An 18320-nucleotide genomic window follows, 5' to 3' on the forward strand; every position below is an offset into this window, starting at 1 on the left:
GCCAACATAACATTTTACCTATTTATGAGCTGCACGATATTTAAATATTCTATCCAGCCAACGAGAAGAAGCACTGTAAAAATAATTGTTGAATCTACTAAAGAAAAACTTGTCAAATTAACTGATTTTGAAAAAAATGTTGATTTAACTTGAATAAACTGAGTATTGTGAACTTTTAGGCGGATACAATAGCTAAACTAAGCAAGTTTAGTACATTGTACTTAAGAATGTTGAGTGTGCTGTACTAAATGCATGTTCACACTGTTAAATCCAACAGCTGTCCTTACTAAGACTTTTTAGTAAACTTTACTTAATGTCCAATAATTAGAATTTACTTTACAGTTTTTTACGATTGTTTACACACTAAAATTAAAATTTCCACACAATTAGCAAAATTTTACTCCAATGAGCAAAACACCTCCACAGATTTGCACAACATTACACACAATGTCTGCTTCACCATTTTTGCAAAACATTACACACAGTGATTTGTAAAACTCTACACACATTTTCACATCTTAGACACAGATAAGGATTGTGAGGTTACTTCCTTGTAATTACAAAGCACCGGATTGCCAATTACCACACTAATGAACGAATTGGATAAACACATCTACCAGGTGTGGAAGCACACATTTGCTAATTTGAAAACGCAGCACTCAGGTGTGCTATAAAAGGCAGCAGGTGAGTTCACCTGTCTTCAACAAAAATGGAAGGAGTTAGAAGAAGAAGAAGAGTGAGAATGAGAGGGGGAGCTCAAAGAGGAGATGAAGGTGGTAGAGGAAGAGGAGAAGGAGGTAGAGGAAGAGGCATAGGTAGAGGAGAAGAAGGTAGAGGAAGAGGAGAAGGAGGTAGAGGAAGAGGCATAGGTAGAGGAGAAGGAGGAAGAGGCATAGGTAGAGGAGAAGGAGGTAGAGGAAGAGGAGAAGGAGGTAGAGGAAGAGGAGAAGGAGGTAGAGGAAGTGGAGAAGGAGGTAGAGGAAGAGGAGAAGAAGGTAGAGGAAGAGGAGAAGGAGGTAGAGGAAGAGGCATAGGTAGAGGAGAAGGAGGAAGAGGCATAGGTAGAGGAGAAGGAGGTAGAGGAAGACACCTAGGTAGAGGAGAAGGAGGTAGAGGAAGACACCTAGGTAGAGGAGAAGGAGGTAGAGGAAAACACCTAGGTAGAGGAAGAGGTAGAGAAGGACTTGAAGAGGTGATAGAACCTGAACAAAGAAGACGAGGACCAAATTTGACTCAAGAAATCCGTGCAACACTTATTGACCATGTTATCAACCATGGACTGACACTGATGGAAGCTGGACAAAGAGTTCAACCAAATCTCAGCAGAAATACTGTTGCGTCAGTAATTCGGACATTTCATCGAGAAAACAGGTAAGCTAACCACACAGTATACATTGAAACTGAAGCTTGTATAATCAATATTGTTTACTGTGACATTTGACAGTAGGCTGCATATATATATATTTATTTATTTTTATCTTTTTTTTTTTTTTTTTACATAGGATTGAGGGTCGAGGACACCAAGGTGGAAGGGGCCCCATGTTTAGTCGTGCACAAGAGGCCGCCATTGTGAACATGGTTTTGGCTACGAGAAATCGTGAACATCTATTGTGAACATCAGGCTACGAGAAATCCAAGCGAATATCATCAATGATGACAATATTTTCAATAACATCCAACGAGTCTCTCTGTCAACATTAGGTCGAATCCTAAAGAAAAATCAAATATACATGAAGCAACTGTATCGGGTACCATTTGACAGAAATTCAGAGAGAGTGAAACATCTGCGCAATGAGTATGTGGAGGTATGCATTGTTCATCTGACTATGGTGTGGTATCATGCACTGCTCATAATGTTCTGTCACAAAAAAATACTGTGCTATAGATATTGAATAGCATCCTATTTTCTTTAATGTGTTTCAGAGAGTCTTGCAAATGGATGCTGCTGAAATTCAACATGAATTTATATATGTGGATGAGGCTGGATTTAACCTTGCAAAAACAAGAAGAAGAGGGAGAAATGTAATTGGGCACAGGGAAATCACCAATGTGCCAGGGCAGCGAGGGGGTAACATCACCCTTTGCGCTGCTATCACACAAAATGGGGTCCTCCACCACCATGCAAATCTGGGACCCTATAATGCAAATCTGATACTTGCACTTGTAACGGGCGCGCTGTGTCTTTAACAGGTTGTTAGGTTGAATGCACGCCCATTAACCCTTGTATATTCTTGCGTTGTGTTCTTGTTGGGTTGAATGAAGGAAAGACGCAGACCACGATCAATTGCTGGTTTCTCTTTTAATGAAGGTGAAACAGCAAATTTGGTTCCTCTCAGCGAACCTGGTGCAGACTGTACAAATCAACAAAAAAATACATAAGTCACATGCAGCCTCCTCCACACAGGTTTCAAGCTCCTTCTCTCAGCTAGTCTGGCGCAAACTGAAAGAAGCGCGTGAATGACGCCACAAAGCCTGCGACACTCTTAAAGTAACAGTACAGGTATTAACATTATGGTCTGAATACAACATCCAGCCATAAATATTGACAATAGAACATACAGAAAACATATAGAAAACAATGTTAATCAGGATTTGGTGACATTTCAACCGTTAAAGTAAAGATATAATTTCAACCTGGTTACATTCACCCCTCCTGAAATTCACCAACATCCTGATAAATTGGAATCTCGGGACTGTAAAGAACACAATACGTCTGGTACTGACACAATCTGGCCCAAATGAAAATAAATAGACCTAGTCCACTGTCAACTTAGAAGTCACCTTACATACAAGGTTCAGGGGAAAAAAAGGTTGATCAGATCTCTGAATCCCCTTAGCTCAATGCGACGCCTGATACGCCACACAACACTTGGACCCCCAAAAGAAAATTGTCCCGCAGACATTGCAAGTATCAATGCTCATAACACAGTCCAAATTTTTTATATATATAACAAGAGTCATCTATGCAAAACAAAAAGAGATTATCTATGGCTCCCAAACAAAATGTTTGAACCCCTCAGAAATGGTTTCTGAACCATGGATTCTATTAGTCTGTTCACTGATTTCACTACTCTCCCTGCACGTGTTCTAACAAGACCATCAGTCACGGTCTGTGTGTGTGGGTCAGTGTGAACCAATGGATCAGCATGTGGTGAGTGTGAAATATCTGATTGTGGTGCAGGTGAAATGGATTGGTTATCAATAATGGCAGCAACAGGACTTTGCACTGAACTATACTGGTCTAGCTCTTCTGAATCAGCTGACTCAGATTCAAGTGGGACTTCAGGGGACAAAACTGCAAGACTCTCACCATCTCTGGAATTTGACAGGTTCTGTGCACTGTCATCTTGAGTTAATAACACAGACGCTGAGCCTCTATCATCATTATCACAGTCTTCCTGAGCAGACTCCTCACTGGTCAAAGACTGATCATTTGCATGGGTATCCTGGCTCTCATCCATCCCAGAGAGTGGCAAAAAGTTGACCTCCAACAAAAGATTCCTATGCACAACTCTTGTGCGTCCCTCCATATCCTGTATTTTATAAACATGAATATCGGGATTTGCACCAACAACTGTGTACACTCCATCCTCCCATTTGTCAGCCAACTTCCTCTTCCCTCGTTCTCCTTTATTTGCTACTAAAACGCGATCTCCCACAGAAAGGTAGGTACCCTTGACACGTTTGTTGTACTGCCGGGCCTGGTGCTGTTGCTCAGTGGACGAATGTTTCTGGGCGATTTCCATAGCACTTTTGAGGCAAGAAAGCAGGGACTTGGCATATGAGTCATAGTCAACAATCCCTGGGTCATTCAAAACCTGCTTAAACATTATATCCACCGGTAATCTAGGCACACGGCCAAACATCAAGAAGAAGGGGGGGGTAACCTGTAGTCTCATGAACGGTGGCGTTATAGGCAAACGTGATGGTCTGAATTTGTTGTGGCCACAGTTGTTTTTCCTTAAGGGGAAGGGTACGGAGCATGTTTCCCAAAGTGCGATTAAATCGCTCTGTTCCCCCATTGCCCATGGGGTGGTAGGCTGTTGTATGGGATTTTGCCACACCGGCCAGACGAAGAAGTTCTGCAATCAAGTTGCTCTCGAAATTGGTGCCCTGATCAGAATGTATTCTCTCAGGGAAACCGTAAACACAGAACACATTGTCCCAGAGCTTCTTGGCGACTTGCTTTGCCGTCTGATTGGCACATGGGAATGCATGGGCAAGTTTGGTGAAATGGTCGGTGACTACTAGGACATCCACAGAACGCTGCTTACTGTCCTCAGCTGACCAAAAATCCATGCAAACTAACTCCATCGGGGCAGAGCTCTTGATGCTTTCTAGGGGCGCACGAGCAGCAGGCTCCGGCGACTTCCCAAACACACACCTCTGACAGCATCTGACATGTGCCCTCACATCCCTCTCCATATCAGGCCAGTAAAATCGCTGCCTTGCCAGTGAGAGAGTACGGTCTTGACCTTGATGACCTGCCAGATCGTGTATGCCCAACATTGCTTTTTCCTTTAGACTCAGAGGCAACACATATTGAGATCTTCTCTGTTTGGACACAGGATCTCTCGTCACTCGATACAACATCCCATCATGGACTTCCAACTTGTCCCATTGCTTGAACAATCTGAGGACCTTCGAATCAGCACCATGCCTTTCCCGCCTAGATGGTCGCTTCCTGGATGCAACAAAAGGTAACACCTTAGAAATGCTGGGGTCTTGCTCTTGACTCAGCAGCAGCTCCTGAGCGGAGAACATGGACGTAACATCCTGACTACTCGACAGCTGTTGGATGTGTTGGGTCAGATAGAGTGCCCTGGATTCCACTGCATCAATCCAGTCACAATGGGCCTGACAAAGAGCTCTAATCTCGGCAGAATCACACGTCACATTGAACATTTGATGGTCCCCAGATCTGTAGCTTTGAGACTGACAGCTTACCCTGAAAACATCCTGCACAGAATCTTCCTCTATCCCATTAGCTTCTTGAATCAGGGTGGGATATGGTTCTTTTAGCAGCCTCTGAGAAATGGGCTTCGCAAAAAGGTCGCGACTCAAGGCATCAGCCACCACATTTCTTTTCCCAGGCAGGTGTTTAAGATCAAATGAGAAGGACGCAAGCTTAGAGACCCAACGGATTTCACATGCGTCAAGCTTTGGCTTTGTTAGAAGGTAGGTTAGTGGATTATTATCCGTCCAAACTGTGAAGCTACGGCCTTTTAGCCAGTGGCTAAACTTTTCACAGACACTCCACTTTAAAGCCATGAACTCCAGTCGATGAGCTGGATACTTCCGTTGTGACGCACTAAGTGTCTTGCTGGCAAAAGCAACCGGCCTGGTCTTGGATTCTCCTCGAGGCACTTGAGAGAGCACTGCTCCAAGTCCGTTCAACGAAGCATCGACTGACAGAATAAATGGCTCGTCAAAGTCTGGATGAGCCAACACAACACATTCCAACAGCATGGTCTTCAACCGGTCAAAAGCGATTTCACATTCCACTGACCAGTCTGCAGGAGTAAGCTTGCGATAGGCACCTAGGGGCTTCTTATCTCTAGCTGACCGTCCCCGTCTCTTCTGTCCAGCCGTAAGTGCGAACAAGGGCTTCGCAATGGAGGAACAGTTTGGGATGAAATGCTGGTAGTAAAATACCATGCCAAGGAAAGATTTGATTCTCCGGACAGAAGGCGTGCACTCATCGTCCTCCATGAGATCTCGTACTGTCATCTTGGTGATGATCTCCACCTTTGCAGGATCGACGGCCACACCCTCGCCATTAATGACATGTCCAAGGAATCCGACTTGTTCTCGAAGCAGATAGCATTTTTTCGGAGCCAGTTTCAAGTTATTCTCCCGCAACCTCTGAAACACTGTACGGAGTCTGTACAGGGCCTCATCCTCTGACGATGCAAAGACGAGAAGATCGTCAAGATAACACAGTAGTTTTGTGAAGTTCATGTCCCCAAAAATCCCAATCATCATCCTCATGAAGGACGCTGGGCTGTTACACAGTCCTTGTGGCATGCGATTATATTCATGCAGTCCAAGGGGGGTTGTGAAAGCTGTGTACTTCTTGTCGTCTTCGTGCATTGGGATGTTGAAGAAGCCAGAAGTGAGGTCCATCGTACTAAAGAGGCAATTGCCACCAAGGGCAGCCAGGCAGTCAGACTGGTGCGGCAAGGGATGCGCGTCCTTTAAGGTCCGTGCATTCAGCCACCTGAAGTCAGTGCAAATCCGCAACCCACCGTCTTTCTTCCACACCATCACCAATGGTGAAGCATACTCGCTTGAGGACTTCCTGATAATCCCCTTTTCCTCCATATCAGTGAGAACCTGCCTCAACTTCTGATAGTGGGCAGGAGGGACTCTTCTGTACGGCAAGCGAAAAGGGCGATCGTCGGTGAGATGAATGCGATGTGTGTATCCTTTGACCTCACCACAGTCCAATGAGTGCTTGGAGAAGATGTCTTGGTATTCAATTAATAGCTGTGTGAGCCTAGACTTACAGTCTTTACTAACCTGACATGCGTCTATGTCAACGTCACTTAAGCCCAACTCTGACAGGCTTTTAGCCAGCTGACCGGCTGAATAGGCACTGGGCAAAGTGTCAAGTTTCTGTTGCGGTATTGCTTGTACTTGTTTCTCCGTATGAAACTGATGTATCTCAATGTCATGTTGTTTGTGTCCATCTGGTTGTTTTTTTTCTGAAGCCACATGTAGACCCTGAGAAGCAGCTAGATCCTCGATTGCCAAACATGGAAACACATCAGCCAATTTGCAATTTCTCTTCAGTGTGACAGCTCTGTCAGATGGATTGACAACTGTCATTGGCACCCATCTATCACCCCAGAGAGGTGTGACAAGACGGCCCACTAGAACACCTCTTGGCATGGCTTTGGAATTGGTTGGTTCTACAACGACAGTGCTTCCAGGTGACATTGGCACACTAGCAGGGAGTCTACCCCAAACCAAGTGTTCATGCCTGGGTAGTAGTATCACTGATTGGGTGAGCTTGACCGTGCCTATTTTGTCAGGAACCTCACTCCCTCTCCAGCGCTGGACATTGGTAAACATCGACAAAAACTGTTCAACATTGGGATCAGACTGATACTCCGGTCTGGAAGCCATGTTCCAATAATCATTATCACCCTTCAGAACATGAATCACATGTTTGATGACATTCGAGCCCAGTATAAGATCGTCATGCTGACCAGGCACAACCAAGGTAGGTACAACACAGTGAGCACCGTAAAGCTGCATCTCCAAGTCATAAAAACCCTCAGGTCGAGTCTGCAGACCACCACAGCCAATCAGAACAATATTTTCTTCAGGGTGCTGTTTCTCGGGCAAAACACCAGCAGAGCTGAGCTTCTCTACCGCATGTTCGCTGATGCTACATGCCATAGAGCCAGAGTCCAACATGCCTTTAAGCTGCACACTGTGATTGACAAGGACGGTAGCATAAAACAACTCACTGAATGCGTCGATCTTCTGTGTGGCTTGAATGTCTATTCGGGTCCCCTCAGTTGCTTTGGCACAACAGTCCTCATATAAGCGAGCTGGGTCATGTGTATCAGAGAGGGATTCATTTAAAATACCCACACCGCCCCTCCCAGGGTGTGGGTTTTCTAGTTTAACTGTTGATCCTGTCCACCAGCGCTGTTGGCAGAGTGAGAGCGGCGCTGGTTGGTCTGATCAGGACAGTCCCTCTTCCAGTGGCCAGGTGATAAGCACTTCAAACACCTGTTCTCTCGCCTGCAGTGAGACAATGTGGAATGATCAGAAGCCCTACATACCCTGCACACCTTTTGAAACGAGTGAGGGACTGCGACTTGAGCTCTGGGGTTAGCTGGCACTTGTGTATGCTGTGTAACCAGTCGGTCTAACAAGTTCACCAAACTCCTCATGCAGTCATTGTCAACACTCGCAGTAGTCATGGGCAACGGAGATGGCACAGATGGTACAGTGATGTTTGAGGCTGGTGTATTATCAGCCATAGGCACATGACACTGGGAAACGACTTTGTGCTCTACTGTGCTCACCTTAAGTGGCCTAACCGTTGCAGCTTGAGTTTTCCTCCCCTGCATGTGCTCATCAAGCCTCTCCTGGATCTCACATGCCGACCATTTCTCAGCAGACTTGAACTTGAAAACACTTGCAAGAGACTGGTCTGGGCAGTATTTGATGAACATCATACTGACTTCATGGCCTGGGTCATCAATGCTACGACCTTGCCTTTTTAGATACTCATCCGCTACATCAACTGTTTTGTTTAGCCTATCCAGTATTCCATAGCATCTTCACCTGGCATGGGCAATGTACTGTAGAAATCTGCTAAAGGCATGTTTGAGTAAGTCAGTTCGCTGAAGTGTTGTTTCAGAATGTCAAAAATCACATGGGGATTTGCATCATGGTTAATAGATTTGTCGTTACGCAGCTTTATCCTCACCACATCCCCTGCTTTGCCCATAAGCTTTGCCAGGACTTCTTGTGACTGCTCAATCACTGGAATGGCTCGTTTCTTTAAATACAGAGTCATAAGATTTTCCCACTCATGAACTGTGAATTTATCTGAGCTATCACCCCTGAATATTGGAGGCTCTCTTATGTCTGACTGCATGACAACCTTGACGTTAGGTAATGTCATCTCTGAGGGCTGTACAGGAATACTGGTGTTCTGTGTGCACCTGTCAGATTGTAGCTTAGCTGTAATGGATTCACCTAGCTTCTCAGCTAACTGTGTAATGAGTGAGCTTAAGTCTGGATTCTGCCCAACTTGGCTTGGCATGGCACGATCTACATAACGTGTAGAGGTAAGCTGTGGGGTGTGTAACGCTGTGACACTAGGCCCTGGTGTTCTGGACTCTAAGGTTCGAAAGAACAAACCCCTACCCACACCAAACTGGTCCTCAAAAGAGTCACGCTCAGCACCATCAATTTCACTCTCTGCAAAATATGTGTAACCCTCTGCCATATTTCAGTCACTCATACACAGAAAAGAAATGTGAATAATAATAAAAAATATATAGCCAATAAAATAAAATCTAAATGGCTAAACTGGAAGAGCACAAGAAAAAAAAAAAATCTAGAATAATCACATCAATCAGCAATTAATTGCACATCAGTAAAGCACTCTTTTAAATGCTTTTATATTGAATACAAAAAAAATTAATATCAGGCTGCAGTCCAAGGGAATACCTGACCACGGTGAAAGGTGAGTGAATGCAGCTTCCCACGGCGAACGAGCTGACGTCGATCTTCAGACCAATCCTTGAAAGGTCACGGCACCATTGTAACGGGCGCGCTGTGTCTTTAACAGGTTGTTAGGTTGAATGCACGCCCATTAACCCTTGTATATTCTTGCGTTGTGTTCTTGTTGGGTTGAATGAAGGAAAGACGCAGACCACGATCAATTGCTGGTTTCTCTTTTAATGAAGGTGAAACAGCAAATTTGGTTCCTCTCAGCGAACCTGGTGCAGACTGTACAAATCAACAAAAAAATACATAAGTCACATGCAGCCTCCTCCACACAGGTTTCAAGCTCCTTCTCTCAGCTAGTCTGGCGCAAACTGAAAGAAGCGCGTGAATGACGCCACAAAGCCTGCGACACTCTTAAAGTAACAGTACAGGTATTAACATTATGGTCTGAATACAACATCCAGCCATAAATATTGACAATAGAACATACAGAAAACATATAGAAAACAATGTTAATCAGGATTTGGTGACATTTCAACCGTTAAAGTAAAGATATAATTTCAACCTGGTTACACACTGTAAAAAAATGCTGTAAAAAAACGGCCACATTTTGACAGTAAAATGCGGTTTTCCATTAAAACAGTAATATACTGTAGAAAACAATGCATTCTGGGAAATATTTGTCATTTTCGAGAAAATAGCCAACAGTAATATACTGTGAATTAACACGCTTAAAGTCGACACTCAGAGGCTGTGTTCAAAATCACTCCCTATCCCCTTATTCACTATTCCCTACACTAGTTCACTGATATAGACCACTCGACAGAGAGAGAGGAAAGAAGAGAGTGAATTCAGACACTGATGAACACCTGCTGTTTTCACTGAAGGAAAGAGAAACATGATTTCATCAACTGAAGATAAAAGAAGACATTAAATCTCTGAAGATCTCATCAGAGGATTAAACAACTCCACAAACAGCATTACCAGCTTCACACATTACTAACCAGACTGACTTTATTTCTGTCAGACGTCGACAGAAGCTCTTATTGAGAATTATCAGATGATGTTTGATTGTTTCTTCTGGCGTTACCATTATGGTGATCAGTGTTTGCTTTAGTTGGGCTCTTGAACATTGACACAATAACATTAGTTTTTCTCTCACTGCTGTAATAGTGTGTTTTCAATACATGTGTTATAGCAAGCAAAGCTGAGAAAAAAACATGAGTTGGTTATGTTGACTATTTAATAATAGTTTAATTCACTATTCATTTACTAGTCTTATCTATAAACATGTAGTTGACGCTTAATTTTTTGCAAAACTTGAACCCTACAATTTTATAACATCAGTATTGCAACAACCAGATAGTTTGAAGAGCATGGGAACGCTTGTGGTCAAAACATCTGAATTAATCTGACTCACATAGACATCAAGAATCGGCGTATGAATCTCAGCCGTGGTGACACTCAAAACTCCCAGCATGCATTGCGGCACGAATAAATTATGCTGCTGAATAGCCTGGTTATTTTCTTTAATTCTTATTATTTGCGTTATTTTTGCTGCTGTTGTTGTGTTGACTTTGAGTAGTGTTTTGTGATGATCAGAGTTGATCTGTTCGTTTTTTTTATTGATTGTCACCATTGTTGAGATTCATACGCTGATTCTTCATGTCTATGTGAGTCTAAATGACAGCAGAGAGCAAACTAATTTTTGAACTCATGACTTTATAAATTATAACTAATTCCTAATCAGTGGTTGATAATTTCAGAAAGGTCCCAGTTTAATAATATAAAATAAGAGTAAATGTATGTGTTTTTAAAAGAATGGGCTTGTTTGGGGAAGAAACACTGGACAAGATTAACAAGCTAAACATCCTATTACAATTATAGCAAAACATAGTCAATAACTTCTGACCATATTTTTTTTTTCTTGGCTTTTTGGCTACAATAAATGTGTTTAAGAAATACACAGTTATAGCAGACTGACTATCATTACAAAGTCAAGGGCCAAGATCCCAACTGAAGCAAACACTGATCACGATAATGGTGACCAAATATTTTCAGTTAAACATCAACACCCAAAGATCTGATAATTCCCAATAAGAGCTTCTGTCGACATCTGACAGGAATAAAGTCAGTCTGGTTAGTAATGTGTGACGCTGGTAATGCTGTTTGTGGAGTTGTTTAATCCTCTGCTGAGATCTTCAGAGATTTAATGTCTTCTTTATCTTCAGTTGATTTCATCTAAAGCTGTGGCTGAAGTCAGTTGTAGTTCTTGTATTTCTCTGTCCTTCAGTGATTCTTGTTAACAGGTGTTCTCAGTTATCACTTAATTCATCTCTTAATTATCTCATGAACTTCATCAATGCTTCAATTACTCTAACACTCTGTAGTGTGTACACTTTTCAGTGTTCATTTAAAACTGAAGATTTTGCTGTGGGGTTAAAAGGGTTAAAGGGGTTAGATGAAAAAACACAGAGGGAACCGTAAATTAACAGTAAGAAACTGTAAATTAATTTACAGAAAAGTTCTGTAAAAAAAACGGCACTTTACTGGCAACCAGAGCTGCCAGTAGATTACCGTTAAATCAAGGAAAAACAGTAATATACTGTAAAACGTAACAGTCTAATTTACCAGATGATTTAAGATATTTGCACTGAAATATTAGTGCAAGTAAAAAAAAAATTGTGCAAAGTCAGTAACTGATAAGGAGAGTAAATATTAAAATGACCTGTGTTTATGTGTTGTTGCACAAGATGATATATAGAAGAGATCTTTTAGTTGAATTCATTAGTTTTGTGGGTTACCGTTGTGCTGAAGAGTAGAGCCTGTGCTTCAGTCCAGGATGAGCAGAGAAACATTGATGATATGCTGCCTGATGCTTTATTTAACGGCAGTGACTGTGTTTGCTGATGCAGTTATGAGCTGTTTGTTGAGTAATTTATCACATATGTGTGTGCTATTGCTCACAATGAACCGCAAAAAGTGAAGTTAAAGTCATGTTTCTAAATTATTTCACTACTACACCTTACAAGTGTGAAAGGACTCAAATGAAGTTTTACGATACAAACACCTATAAATACTAGTTTTAAAATGAGAACTGTTTGAAGTAATCAGTTTTCCAAATGAAAAGTTACCTTTCATGGTATTATTACGGTAAAATACTGTAAAAAATGAGAGCTGTATATAAACAGTAGAGGGCTGTAAATTAACAGTACATTGCTGGCAACCACAGCTGCCAGTAGATTACCGTTATTTTACGACACAATTTTTTACAGTGTGCATTTCTTGACCGATTGCATGAGATTGTCACAGCATTACACCAAGTGGACCAGATGCGGTACATTGTCGTTTGGGACAATGTCTCATTTCATCGGGCTATTCTGGTCCAGAACTGGTTCCATGATCACCCTGATTTTGAAGTTTTATACCTTCCCCCATACTCCCCCTTCCTGAATCCTATATGTAGCAAGTGGCTGGTTTGTAGCGACTACGCCACCCCGGAACAACGGGGAAATAACCAAAAACACAGAACACGCAAATACGTTCCACCAAAAATAGGCTGTAGGCGAGAGTTTCCGTATAAACAATTATTTTATTAGGGTTAAAATTGAAATACAAAATTTAAAATTGATATGAAACATCAATATTAAATGGTCTTGGTCAAATCAAAAGAGGAAATTAAATAAATGTAGGGGGCTGAGGTTTCCTTAATGAGAAGCAGGCTGATATGGTGCATACAGTGCACAAAAGAAGAAAATCCCTCCAATCAGAATCACATCCACAAAAAGATCACTGCAAATAATGACCAAATATAGTGACACCGCAATAATGACAATCCATATCTAAGTGGAGCCCGTGCAAACCAGAATCAGCCCACTTCCCGGAAACAACCAGCTCCTGCAAAATACCAAAAAAAAGAGAACTCACATTAGAAAAACAAACATTTAAATAAAGCAAAAAAAAGAGAAATGAAATCAAAAAGTCAAGGTACTAGATGAAACAAGGATAATCAATTCTCCAAACAAATATACATTAAAAATAAAACATATACTGTCACAGAAAGATGGCATAAACTCAGTACTGATCAAGGCTCAAGGTTTCAAATGACCGAGATCACAAATACCGCATATAGCGGTAATTAACACTTATAAAGAGCGACTGTTATTCAACAGTCAGATAACAAAACTGAGGGTTCGTGACAGCAATAACAAATCAATGAACAAAACAAAAAGAGCATACAATCCAAACGAAAACTACTCAACAGAAATGAAACAAATCAAAACAATACAAACATCAAGCCCATTTGACCAGTGGACCAGAAGAATGACGCCCAAAGCAGCAGCGCGGCCCAGAGCGAGGGTTGGAGAGCGAGAGAGAGAGCTGCACAGTGAACAATAAACCCTTATGATTAGACTAAGTGACACTCGCGCGCACACACACGGATGCGTCAAACAGTCATATAGTAGCTCCTTTAAACTGTTGATTAACAGCTGATGTTCTGACCTGGCTATTGTGCTGCCATGACGCACGAGTGGGCACTGTAAACACCGCACTGGGGGTAAGCAGAACACCACACACACACAGCCTTAACGGAGCGACGTCACACTCCAAAAATCCAACACAGTGAGAGAAAAGGGGCGGGCTTTCAACCAAGACGCATTCCAGGGGGCATAAACAACAGGTTTATATACAAAAACGAGGCGGTACCTTATTGGACACGCATTTAATAAGGTGACGTTTCAAAACACGTGACCCACATCACTACATTTTACCCCCCATTTTTGTGTCGTCGCCCCGACGATAAACTATACAAACCCCTGGTCTTAGTCCCATGGTCTAAACAGCCCAGACGTAATGCTAGATATAGACCCTGGAACGCATACAACATCCCTTACATTGTCCACTGCTCGTGGAAGATGGTGGACATTAGAATGTTGCCCTGCTGTGGCTCGCCTCGTTCGTCGCACAACACCCACATCATCCCTCTGCTGAGCAGGGGGAAGAAAAACAGACTCACCCATAAGGCCCTGGTCAACATCACACACCAACTCGCCATTTACAGAAGGCATGGGTACCACAGAAGAAGGTCCTGCCACCTCCAAAGGAGGGATCGATTCTTCGCGCATCACAAAAGACTCTGGTGACCGATACTCAGCTGAAACCGCAGGCTGTAATGCCCTAGTTTGACCTAACCTGAGCTGAGAACTATCTGGGATGGCAACCCAAAGATCTAGCTCTTCTTGATCTCCTGGGGAAGATGGCGATCTAGCTAGGGGGCTCTCAGGATAAACAACACTTGATGAGACTTGTTGTATTCGGGTCTTCATCAGAGAGCGGTGTACATGCCGAATCTTACCCAAATCATCCACAGGTGCAACAGCGTACACCGAACCGCCATCTTTTGGTGCACGCATAACCTGAAACACCACCGAGCTCCACAGGTCCTGGATTTTATGGCGGCCTCTCACGCTATGATCCCGGAGATAAACCAGCTGACCCTCCCTCAGTGGTGGATCACGGACCTGCTGATCATGCTGTTTCTTACGGCGTTCAGCAGCTGCCTTCAAACGTTCCCGTGCCCCCTCAAAGGCAACGTGCATCCTAGCTTGATGCTCTGCAATCCACTCATGAACCCCACCCTCACCAGGTTCCTGGACCCTACCTAACAAGAAATCAACAGGAAGTCTGGGTTCCTGGCCAAACATCAGGAAATACGGGGACTCACCTGTTGCCTGGTGAGGAGTGGTGTTATAACAGAACAAGATCTGTGGAAGGCAAGTGGCCCAATCCCTTTTTCTGGAAACTGGCAATGTGCGCAGAAGGTTATGAAGGGTTCGATTAAACCGCTCGCACTGGCCGTTGCCAGCTGGGTGATAAGGTGTTGTACGAGATTTTTCAATCCCATAAAATCTACAGAGTTGCTTCATAAGGGCTGACTCGAAATTCCGACCCTGGTCTGAGTGGATACGACCTGGGACCCCAAACCTAAAGAACCACTCCGTAACCAAGACCTGTACTACTGTCTCAGCCCGCTGGTCTCGAGTTGGAACAGCTAGAGTATATTTAGTGAACACATCTGTCAAAACTAAAACAGTCTCATGTCCAGAACTAGACGGCTCAAGCATCGTAAAATCAACAGCTAGTATCTCATTTGGTTTGGAAGCCAGGACATGACCCATAAAGCCCCGGGCCAACGGTTGGGTGTCTTTAGCCAGTTGACATCTCTCACATTCCCTAACCCATTGTGCCACCTCTGCGGACATCCCTGGCCAATAACAACGCTGACGTATCAATTCAGTAGTGCGCTCAACACCCTGGTGTCCATGGTGTTGGTGCAGCTGAGTCACCACGTCATGCTTTAAAGACACGGGCAAAATCAACTGTAACACTTCCTCACCTCCATCAGAGCGTGACACGCGGCGATAAAGGACTCCATCCTTTTTCAACAGACGGTCCCATTGCCGAAGCAATGTGAGAACAGGCTTGGGAAGCTGCTGCCGCTCCACAAAACTGGGAAATATCCCCTGCTCCCAAAAGGCCAAAACCCTCCCAATATCAGGATCTGCCTCCTGTAGAGAACTCAAATCCTCCAAGGAGAAACTGGGGAATGCTGTGACAACTGCTTGGCTTACTTGTACTGCTGGTTCTACCTCTACTGCCTGTCTTACTACTGCTGGAATGATAGTACCTGGTAAGAAACTCTCCCGTACTTCCTGACAAAACTGATTCTGTCTAGAAAGGGCATCAGCGTTCCGGTTGCATCTCCCAGAGCGATAACGAACCTCAAAGTCGAAGGAGGCCAATTGGGCTGCCCAGCGTTGTTCAGTAGCTCCTAATTTAGCCGATGTCAGGTGGCTAAGGGGGTTGTTATCAGTATAAACAATGCACTTCTGACCCAAAAGGTATTCTCTAAATTTCTCGGTCATGGCCCACTTGAGCGCAACAAATTCCAACTTCATGGAACTATAGTTGGTCATGTTGCGCTCAGTGGGCCTAAGACCACGACTAGCATAAGCAATAGGACGCACCTTATTTCCCTGGTCCTGCGAGAGTACTGCGCCCAACCCACTATGGCTAGCGTCCACCTCTAATATAAAGGGCTGGGAGAAGTCTGCATATGCCAACACTGGGGTGGAAGAGAGCCTATTCTTCAATCCCTCAAAGCTCACCTGACACTGCTCTGTCCAAGCCTCCGAAAATACCTCATCTGCTCGTTTTCTGGGTCCCGAACCAGCACACACTGCAACCAGCTTATGTAGGGGGGCCGCCAACTTGGCAAACCCCTCCACAAAGCGGCGATAATAACTGGCGAAACCCAGAAATGAACGCAACTCAGCCACATTAGATGGACGCCGCCAATTAGCCACCGCTTCAATCTTTGCAGGGTCAGTCGATACCCCCTGAGCTGATATGACATGACCCAAATACTTTACCTCTCTTTGGAAAAATGCACACTTGCTTAACTTTACTTTAAGTCCTTCCTGTTCTAGCCGGCTCAGGACCACTTCCAAGCGCTCCAAATGTTGACCTACAGAGGCAGAATATACTATCACATCATCCAGGTATAAAAGCAAGGATTGGCACTGTTGATCCCCAAACAGCCGCTCCATTAACCTCTGAAAGGTGCCTGGGGCATTGCATAGGCCAAAGGGCATACGGTTCCACTCAAAGAGTCCGAAAGGTGTACAGAAAGCAGTCTTAAACCGATCTTTCTCAGTGACTGGAACCTGATTATACCCACTGGCTAGATCAAGTGTTGAAAACCAACAGGCACCACTCAGGGAATCCAGGGACTCATCAATTCGAGGCAGAGGGAACGCATCTTTCCTAGTTCTGGCATTAAGTTGACGGTAATCAACGCACATGCGTAGACTACCATCTTTCTTTTTAACCAGCACAATGGGAGAGGCATACGGACTACAACTTTCCCGGATGATCTTTGCCTCAAGTAACTGATTTATGTGAGACTTTACAACCTCATACTCGGACGGGGGTATCCGCCTAAACCGCTGTCGTATGGGAGTCTCATCTACCAAAGGGATATCATGAGAAATTAAATTGGTACAACCCAAGTCTCCCTCCTGGGCAGAAAACACTGACTGAAACTTATAGAGCAAAGCCCTTACCTGCTTCTGCTCTACCTCAGAAAAACTTGACAAGTCAACTGCTTCGACCTGCTCCTGTACAGTAAGTCCCACTTCTGCATCCTGAGAACCAACAACAGCTATGACTGGCTGAACCTCGGTCACACCTGTGGGCAAACTCACCACATAAACACTACTCAAAGTGCCAAGCAGAGAACGAGGATAAAGCATGACATCAGTCACACCAACATTAACCACTGGGATATAAGCTGTTCCTTGGCTAACCTGAACTACTGCCGGTGAAGACAACAATCCAACAGGCAAACCAAAATCAGGAGGCTCAAAAAGTACCACACCACTGGAATATTCGGAGGAGCACGTTGCAGGGACAAACTTGAGCATGCCCCCTGGAATGCGACAGGGTCTACGGCCCCGAACTCTAACCTTACCAATGCGACTTATACTAGTCATAGTGTTAACGTCTGAGCAATGTTGTAATGCCTGAGATACGAAGTGCGGTGCTTTTGACACATCCGGTAAATTGAAAAGGGCAGGGCCATGCTGTCCAAAGAGCTCCTGGTAACATCGTTTAAGAACATTCATTCCGAGAACTCCCGGAACCTTATCACACAAGCCACCAGGAGGATCTTTGACAACAAGCACCCCACAATTTGAAATCATTTGGCCACAGAGCGAAATATCCAATTCCATATAACCAAGATAAGGAATGGAAAGACCGTTGGCGGCACGGAGCTGTAACCATTGACAGGACCTGAGTCGCTCCTGACCCCAAGGTTCAAAATGTTGCAGAAAACAGCTTTCTGTAATAGTGGAGACCATAGAACCTGTGTCAATCAAACAGGGCACTGGCACTCCACCTACAGAAGCAACAAGATGGGGACAAGACGACATTAAACGAGACGTTGAACTATGACCTTTCGACAAACCAGAACCGATATAATCCCCAACCGAGCTGTGGCTCTGCAGCCCGGTGGGCATTAGTTTTCCGAATGCGCATGAGAAGGCTGCTTACCC

At 43.9% G+C, this 18320-nt stretch overlaps 1 long non-coding RNA gene across 1 annotated transcript; it reads left to right on the top strand.

Annotated features, from left to right (window-relative positions):
* The first annotated feature begins 543 nt into the window (after nt 1-543).
* LOC137084994 (uncharacterized) lies at nt 544-1586 on the top strand. Its single transcript, XR_010906873.1, has 3 exons — nt 544-974; nt 1143-1371; nt 1503-1586. It is a non-coding gene; the product is annotated as an uncharacterized lncRNA (long non-coding RNA).
* The last annotated feature ends 16734 nt before the right edge of the window (nt 1587-18320 follow it).

This window comes from Pseudorasbora parva, chromosome 8, assembly GCF_024679245.1.
Source record: "Pseudorasbora parva isolate DD20220531a chromosome 8, ASM2467924v1, whole genome shotgun sequence".
NCBI classification, from domain to species: Eukaryota; Metazoa; Chordata; class Actinopteri; order Cypriniformes; family Gobionidae; genus Pseudorasbora; species Pseudorasbora parva.